Source organism: Alligator sinensis, unplaced genomic scaffold (genome assembly GCF_000455745.1).
Source record: "Alligator sinensis unplaced genomic scaffold, ASM45574v1 scaffold1055_1, whole genome shotgun sequence".
In the NCBI taxonomy this organism is placed as follows: domain Eukaryota; kingdom Metazoa; phylum Chordata; order Crocodylia; family Alligatoridae; genus Alligator; species Alligator sinensis.
The window spans coordinates 1,271,990-1,280,425 of record NW_005842170.1 but is presented as its reverse complement, the minus strand read 5'-3'; the positions used below and the strand labels follow the sequence as shown (position 1 = coordinate 1,280,425).

Here is an 8,436-nt window from a genome sequence, read left to right as displayed (position 1 = left end):
TATAGTAACTCATTACCAATATATATGCAAGGCATATTCAACATCTATACATCTCACAATAGGTGATCCCTTAAACTGTCTTTGAAAATTTTTTCTCTTGCTTATAACACTTATCTTCCCATTCAGATAGATCATCATAGAAAATTAGGGTTGGAAGGGACCTCAGGAGGTCATTTAGTTCAACCCCCTGTTCAAAGCAGGACCATCCCTAACTAAATAATTTCAGCTAGGTTTTTGTCAAGCTTGGCTCTAAAAAACTCCAGGGATGGAGATTCCAAAATCTGTCTATGTAACTCATTTCAGTGCCTCACCATCTTCCTAGTGAAAGAGTTTTTCCTAATAATCCAACCTAAACTTGTGTGGCTGCAATTTGAAACCATTGTTCCTTGTTCTGTCATCTGCCACCACACTGAGAACAGTCTAGCTCCATACTCTTTGGAACCACTCTTCACATAGTTAAAGGCTGCTATCAAATCCCCGCTTAGTCTTTTCTTCTGCAAACTAAATACGCCCATTTCCCTCAGCCTCTTCTCAGAAGGCATGTACCCCAGCCCCCAAACCATTTTTGTTGCTCTCCACTGGACTGTCTCCAACTTGTATACATCTTTTCTGTACTGGGGGGGGCCTAAAACTGGACACAGTACTCAAGATGTGGCTTCACCAGTGCCAAATTGAGGAAAGCGACTATTTCCTTCTATCTGCTGGTAATGCTCCTACTACTGCAGCCCAGTATACTGTTAGCCTTCTTGCCAACAAGGGCACACTGTTCACTTCTATCCATTTTATTGTCCACTGTAATTCCCAGGTGGTTAGCCAGTTGGTTTCAAGCCTGTAGCAGTGCATGGGATTCTTCTGTCCTAAGTGCAGGACTTGACACTTGTCCTTGTTGAACCTCATGAGGTTTATTTTGGCCCAATTCTCCAATTTGTCTAGGAAACTCTGGATCCTAGCCCTACCCTCCAGTGTATCTACTACTCCCCACTTCTTGATGTCATTCGCAAACTTGCTAAGGATGCAATCCATCCCATCTTCCCAATCGGTAATGAAAACATTGAACAAAACCAGCCCCAGGACCAGCCCCTGGGGCATTCCACTGGACATCAGCTACCTGCTAGACCTCAAACCATTGATCACTACCTATTGAGCCCAGTAATACAGCCAGCCTTCTATACACCTTACAGTCCATTCATCCAACCCATACTTCCTTAACTTGATTGCAAGAATGCTGTGGAAGACTATCAAAAGGCATACCAAGAGTCAAGGTATATCATATCCACTGTTTCCCCTGCATCTACAGAGCCAGTTATCTCATCCTAGAAGGCAATCAAGTTGGTCAGGCATGACTTGCCTTTGGTGAATCCATGCTGACTTTTCCTGGTCACTTTCTTCTCCTCCAAGTGCTTAGAAATGTATTCCTGCTCCATGACTTTTCCAGGGACTGAGGGGAGGCTGACTGGTCTGTAGTTCTCTGGATCCCCCTTCTTTCCTTTCCTAAGGACGGGCACTATATTTGCCCTTTTCCAATCATCTGGAACCTCCCCCAATTGCCACACATTTTCAAACATAATGGCCAGAGGTTCTGCAATCACATCATCCAACTCCCTCAGCACCCTCAGATGCACTGCGTCCAGCCCCATGGACTTGTAGATATCCAGCTTTTCTCAATAGTGCCTAACCTGTTCTTTCACTATTGAGGGCTGCTCATTTTCTCCCCCAACTGTGTTGCCCAGTGTAGTAGTCTGCGAACTGACCTTGCCTGCCTGTTAAAAAAAGGCATCGAGTATTTCAGCGTTTTCCTTCTCATCTGTCACTAGGTTGCCTCAGTAAGGAACTTGCACTTTCCCTGACCTTCCTCTTGTTGCTGACACACTTGTAGATACCTTTCTTGTTACCCTTCAAGTCCCTTTCAAGCTGCAACAATAATTGTACTTTGGCCTTCCTGATTTCATCCCTGTGCCCAAGCACTGTTCTTGTACTCTTCCCTAGTCATCTGTCCAAGCTTCCACTTCTTGTAAGCTTCTGTTTTGTGTTTAAGCTCACTGAGGTGTTGTCTGCTAAGCCAAGCTGATCTCCTGCCATATTTGCAGTTTTTCCTGCATATCAGGATGGTTTGTTCCCAAACCCTCAGTAAGGCTTCTTTCAAATACACCCAGCTCTCCTGGACTCCTTTCCCCCTCAGACTGGCCTCCCGGGGGATCCTGCCCATCAGTTCCCTGATGTCATCAAGCTGAATTGTTTTGCTGTCCCTATGGTTTACATAGTTGTTTAATACAGATTAATGTAGATTATGAAATATTTTCAGCTGTTTCAACTATTGCTTTGATAATTCATATATAACAGATATTCCCATGAAGAACCTACTTCTGTAGCCATACAGCATCTGAAGTAACTATAGTTATTTCCTTCTTTAAAATCTTTGCTATTTTTGCTCCTTTAAGGTTCTTATGTCCCGCTCTCTACTCGCCTGCCACATCTTGATGGAAATTATTATGCTGATGTTCTTGTAGGAGGGAGCCTGACTATTGTATTTCATATGTTGGGGTCTTTTGCCTCCACGGGCCTTGACCCCAGTCTCTCTCTAGCTAGGCCTCCCTGTCTAAACCCACCAAACACGGTTTGACTCTGAGGCTCTAGCCTTTCTCTGTCTTGAGGCTCATGGCCCTCTTTTCTGCTCCAATCAGGAGCCTGGCCTAGAGGCCTGGCCCCTGGCCCCACAGCCAGGGGGGTGCAAGTGTACCCCAAAATCCCATGCCTACACTGGTGCCAGGGCCTATGTACCCCTAACACCGCACTTTCTCTGGTGCCAGGGTAAATGCATCCCAAATCCTGTGCCCACACTGGCGCCAGGTCCCCATGCTGTTGTGGGGTCCCAAATGAGGCCTCCACCTTCCCCAAATAGCCTCACCCAAACCACTGGTGTTATTTAATAACAAAAAGAAATGTGAACAGTCCAGTCCATGGGCAATAACTGCCACAAAAAGTGATTAAAGAAGGTAGTATGCCAGCTTTCATTTATGCAGGGTTCGTGCTTTGGTTCCCCACCATTGGCTACAGTTTCTCTTCTGGGGTTGCTGTCATCTCTCTGTGGGCTTCTATAGTTCTCCTCCTCCAGCCTTGGGACTGCTCACCAAGCCTCTCCATGGAGCTCTGGGATGCACTGCTCTTCCGCTACTGCCGCTCTGCCCCAGGTTTCTATAGCCCTGGCTTGTCCGTTCTGGTCAGCTGACCAGCTGGCCAGGCTCAGCATTTAACCCCCTCCTTACCAGCACTCTGTGCCCAGAATGTTCTGGCCTTAAAGGGGCTGACCTGTCTTCTGGTGACAAGGCTAGGGTTCCCTGTTACACTCACATTATGCCTGATAAGCAGCTCACTGAAGTTAACAGCATGCTTCCTGTTGATCCAGTAAGTGAGGAGACTACACACATCCTTCTGTCCTGAGCCATACTGGACACAGGAGAGCTTACTTAAGGTACTTGGCATCCAGAGTTTGTTGATATCTCTCCCAACTATCCAGTTGGTCCAATAAAATATCCCCCACTAAAATCCTTGCCTCTTCTATATTTTCTGGAGTGTCAATGGTTGTAGCATCATTACAACACTACCTTCTTCAGGAGAGTCAGCTGTGCCTTTCTGCATATTAGGAACATTGAGTAACCCACATGGGCAAATAATTAGCTACACATACTATAGGTAACTATGCTTGGAATTCTCTCAGGTACTTGTAACCTATTGTTTCACAGTTGTTTCTGGTATAAATGAATGATTCTAAAACATATGACATATTTATAGACATTGTTAACACCTCCCAGAATTAGAATCCCTTCTGTTTTAAGAGAAAAATGAAGAGTGGATAATGATTTGCCTTCCTGCAGCATGCACTTCAGTGAAATCAATACCTCGTTATTTTGTTGTTTCTCTGTACTAACAAGAACTAAAATGGCATAACAGAATATCAGCTATGAACTTTTTAGTATAAACATTAATGCTGTTATATGACGCACTGTTTCTAAGTATGAGCAAATGTCAAGTTTAAGGGGTTTGCAAATTTGTTTAGTGAAAGTTAATGGCATGAATCTTCTGCTTTCTTATGTAATATTATAAACATTTCACTACAGCAACAAATTTTATGGAATTTCCTTGTAGTTTTGACTTGGAAAAATATTATAATGCAAATGTTAGAATAGAAAATAAAAAAGAAATATAGTAATGGGACATAAAAATATTCTTATGAAAGGAAATAATGTTTTAGCTGGGTCAGATCTTTTACAATGTTCTTTAGAGATATTGTATTATATTCTTATATATTATAAATAACTACAGCATTTCTACAGACTATTAAAAAATAAAGGATTTAAAATGACTGCTTCAAATTTAACATTTTCTGTTAGTGTCAATGAGTTCTAGGAAAATGTATGATAAAAATTGCCTTTACTCAAGAGATACAAAAATGTAATAGGGTAAGTAGCCTTATTCAAACTTTATATATTAAATAACTGGACCTATAAAACTAATCTTCCAAACTTAAATAGCCACAAGTATCAGACAATATCAAAAACCAAATAATAATTTTTTGTTGGCTTTAAATGTCTACAGCAGTGATTCTCAAAAAGGGGGCCATGGTACCCCAGGGTGCTTTGAGATGCTTTCAAGGGTGCCAAGGGGTGTCACATTATGGTAGTACTGTTAGGGTTACAAACATAATTTGCAAAATAAACCCATAGGTTTCAAAGAGAAATCCACAGCTGTGAGTTCTTTGCAACAGTAACCTTCAGCTCAATAATACATAAGGTCTAATTTATCCTTTTTGAGTCAAAACAATACACATTGTAACAGGAGGGACGGCAGGGTCGCCGTGCTAGCCCTTGCTGCCTCCTCTACTGTGCCAAGCTTTGGATTTGCACCCTCCTATTCTCGCCCGCCACGACTTTGATGATAAGTGTTTTTGAAGGGAGGCTACCTCCCCTCCACTTGGCCACAGTTCTCCTGCTCCGGGTGTCCAGCGTGTCTAGGCCTTGCGGGCCTTCTCTATACGCCACCCTTCCCACTGGGGCTCTTCCCTCTGCAAGGCTGCCCTCTCACCGGGCTCTTCTTTGGAGCTGGGGTCTGTACCACCGAACTCTGTGCCCTCACTTGGGCTGGAGTCCTCACTCTACCATGAGTCCCCTATGAGGCCTCCTCCATCCCCTTATAGCCTCACCCAAACCGCAGATGTAACATCAACACAACTCAGTGTAATACATAACAACACAAACTCAAGCCTCCTGGCTATAACTCAAACATACACCCTCTGGCTATAACAACATTGCTGCACTCTGGTCAAGCTGTACTTGCCGTTAGGCTTCTCCTCGCATCCTAACTCCAGGAGCTCCTGCCCCTCTGGCTGCTGGCAGGGAACCACCTCTGGCTGCTGGCAAGGAACCACCTCTTGTCTCAGCTCTCTCTCCCTAAGAGCCAGGCCTTGCCCCTTATAGCCAGCTGATCGTTGGCAGGTGTGGGTCATTTGCCGTCTCCTGTTGCCCTGGCAACCCATACCTGACGAGCCTTCCTGGCTTTCATAGTAGCAGGCACCTTAGTGTCCTGCTACACACCTCCCCGCTCAAGACTTCAACTCACCAAGGCAGTTTGCATTCTCGTCCCTCTGGCTTCCTTCATCTTAATCCTTCTTGGTTCTCGTTTTGGCTCACCAACACTTTTAAAAAAAATGCACATAAGCTGAGGTTTTAAGGCGCCTGCCGCTCACCTTTTCCCCAAGGCGCACCATATGGGATTTCCTGGGAGTTGCCCCACCACGGGCAGTCCCCCCACATTAGCCAACCTTGGTAAGCTGATCTCTCTGTTGGTTGAGCTCCTTGTCTTTTAGGAGTCCACTATCTCTTCTTATGCCCCTCTCCTGAAGTAGTGGTGCTTGTCTTTCCTAATAGCCTCCCTGAAGGTCTTGAAGCCTTCCCCATATCTCCCACTGTCTTCTCAATGTTCTCTGAGCATCTTCTTCCTCCCAAAACTCAATCTTTCCTCGGCCGGTGGATTCTCCTTTAGGTCCTTTATAAATTTTTTACATAAGCTACACCTCCAACTTTTGCTTCAACAAGCTTTCTTAAAGTCCACCACTTGATGTTTCCTGGGATATTCTGCACATAAATCTGGGGTCTCCTCCCCCGACTGTCCCTCACGTTAGGTGGTAGTTCTCTTCCTCGTATCTCTATCTCCTTGGCCTCGCTTTCTCTTCTGGGTCCCACTGATCCCTTTTCCTTGGGGCTCATCTTTGGCTTATGTCGCCTGACGCCTTGTCTCTCCTGTGTGCAGTCTTGGCAAACCTGATTATTGGTCTCTTTCCTTGAACTCGCCTGTTCATTCTTTCCTACTGTCCCTGCCTCTATCAGGGCTGTTTCCACTAATGGCCTTTGATGGGGTACTGTAATTCCCCGCCTAGCTCGAGGTTTATAGCATTCCCTCAGCTGTTGTCTTACATGGCTCATCTCTTTGGCATGGTGCTCCAACCATTGGTCCCATCTTTTATTCCAGTCATCTAGGAACGCTGGTAGAACCTCTCCTTCTAGGGCTGTAGACTTCGTCCCTACCAATCCCTTTTCTGGGTTGCGTCCCTTAAGTGGTCCTGGTTCGGCCTCCTCTCTCAGATCCTCTGGTCCTTGGTCTCCCCTGAAACTCACTTGTTCCGGTGTTTTTTGGCTTTCCAGCTGCACGGTTGCTAGTTGCGCCTCCACTTCCCTCAAGGACCTTTTCGCTGCCTCGAGTTCCTGGTGCTGCTCTAGGCATCCTGAGTTAGTCATGATCACACACTCTGCTAGTTTGGCTCCCAGCGCCTCCAGCCTCTTTTGCATTGCATCTGCAACCTTTTCCGCTTGGGCCTTCTGTCCTGTGTCTGTCTAAGTTGCTATGTTTGTTGTCTCTGGCACCTCTGATTCCCCAGGATCTTGGCCTTTTGTGGCCATCTGCCGGCTTGCTACCTGAAGCATTTTCTTTTCTGCCTCCAAGGCCTGGACCTGCTGACTTAAGGCTTGCACTTGACTAACAATGAGAGGGAGCAGGCATTACATCAGTGCCTCTTTAGCCGCACCATCCTCCAGGAGGGTTTTAAGGCTTTGTATCTGTTCTTCCAGATGGTCTTTTTCAGTCTCCACACTCTGTAGCTGGGACTATAACCTATCGTTCTCTTTCGCTCCAGCCTCTAACTCCCTTTCAAGGGACAGGTTCCGCTCCTGCAAGGCATCATAATTGGCCATGTATTCTTTTACCTTTCCCCATCTCCTGTGCGAGCACCTTTTCCTTTTCTTGGGTCAGAGCCTGATTTGCATGCAGGGTGTTCCGCAGCATTTGAATTAGTTGTTCTGCACCCATATACTTTTGCTGCCATTTCTCCACCTCGTCCTGCAATTCCTGTACGTGATCTTCCTGGCCGCGGACTTCTTTCTGAAGGACATCAATCATGCCTTTAGAGAACTCCAACCTCTAAAGGTTGGAGCCTTTAGAGAACTCCAACCTCTGTAGTATCTCCTTCTGTTCCCTTGCCTGGGTTGTGCAGGTTGTAGTAGACTTCTCCCTCCAAGTTGCTAATCTCCCTCTGCATCTTCTCTTCCCTCGCCCGGCTCTTTTGGGCCCCACTTGCAATAAGCTGCTCTAGGGTGCGACTTCTCTCTGCTTCCGCCGCTATCATGCACCTGATTTCTTTTGAGCCTCCTTCCCTTTTTCCTGCCTGGGCCCACTGTTCTAACCCAGCAGCCCTTGCCTCCACTTGCTCTTTTTGAAAGTGGGCCACTTCCAGCTCCCACTCCAGCCATTACAATTTTTCCTCCAACTCATCTATTCATAATAGCCTGGCCAAAATCTCCTGTCTCAGGCTCTCGATATCCTCTGCCATTGCCATCCTACCCTCGCCTTCACTGGTCAGGCCCTTCGGCTTCCCAGTACCGTCCCAGGGCAGCGCCTTCCTACTTTGCCCTCTTTTCACTTTTTGTAGCCACTGTCTTCTTACAGCCCCCTCTCCGTCCTTATTTTAGCCCTTCAGTTTGTCTTTCTGTGCACGGCCTTACGGTTTCCCGGTCAATGCACCACTGTAACAGGAGGGACGGCAGGGTCGCTGTGCTAGCCCTTGCTGCCTCCTCTACTGTGCCAAGCTTCGGATTTGCACCCTCCTAGCCCGCCGCGACTTTGATGATAAGTGTTTTTGTAGGGAGCCTACCTCTCCTCCACTTGGCCACAGTTCTCCTGCTCCGGGTGTCCGGCGTGTCTAGGCCTTGCAGCCCATCCCACCGGGGCTCTTCCCTCTGCAGGGCTGCCCGTCCCACCGGGGCTCTTCTTTGGAGCTGGGGTCTGTACCACCGAACTCTTTGCCCTCACTGGGGCTGGGGGCCTCACTCTACCGTGAGGCCCCTATGAGGCCTCCTCCATCCCCCTATAGCCTCACCCCCACCCCCCGTG

At 46.8% G+C, this 8,436-nt stretch overlaps 1 pseudogene; it reads right to left on the bottom strand.

Annotated features, from left to right (window-relative positions):
• Nucleotides 1-5,887: 5,887 nt before the first annotated feature.
• LOC112550639 overlaps nucleotides 5,888-8,436 on the bottom strand; it is a 3,139-nt pseudogene continuing 590 nt past the window's right edge.